Raw genomic sequence first — 522 nt, forward strand, 5'->3', positions numbered from 1 at the left:
TCCTTGAATAGGCTGCAGATTCAAAAAGAATTTAGTGAATTAGAGAAATCAACACTGCATAAATTCGACACGATTCCATTTTCTGTTCAAACACGGCAATCAGTTATATAAAGGGAGAATAGATTTGCATATACTCTTTTTCATGTGTTTCTCTTTTTTTTTCTCTCTCTCTCTTTTCTCTTTGTCTTCTTTTTTCTGTTACCTTCTCTTTTCCTTTCTTTACCTTTTCTTTTTCTCCGTTTCTTCTTTTCTTGCGAATTTTTGTGGTATATATATAATCTTGCATCGATGGAAGCAAACTGAAAAATCTCTGTTGGAATGTTACCGTTTATTTACAGGAAGAGAGCGTCCTGGGTAGCCTCCGGTTACGTTGCATTCCTGTTTGCATTTGAATATCAGTAGAAATTCAGATCTGCGGGAGAGCTGTATCCGTGTTGCAATTTTTATTTTATTTTTTTTCTCATTCTGTGTATATTTTTCCTTTTTTTTCTTTCTGTTTGTCTTTATTTTTCTTAAGATATT

The 522-nt window shown here is 33.0% G+C and overlaps 1 protein-coding gene across 1 annotated transcript in view; it reads right to left on the minus strand.

Annotated features, from left to right (window-relative positions):
- Nucleotides 1-522, minus strand: part of LOC119594317 — a 78,990-nt gene that overhangs the window by 8,105 nt on the left and 70,363 nt on the right. The gene's annotated exons all lie outside the window — the stretch shown is intronic.

Source organism: Penaeus monodon, chromosome 33, assembly GCF_015228065.2.
Source record: "Penaeus monodon isolate SGIC_2016 chromosome 33, NSTDA_Pmon_1, whole genome shotgun sequence".
Lineage (NCBI taxonomy): Eukaryota > Metazoa > Arthropoda > Malacostraca > Decapoda > Penaeidae > Penaeus > Penaeus monodon.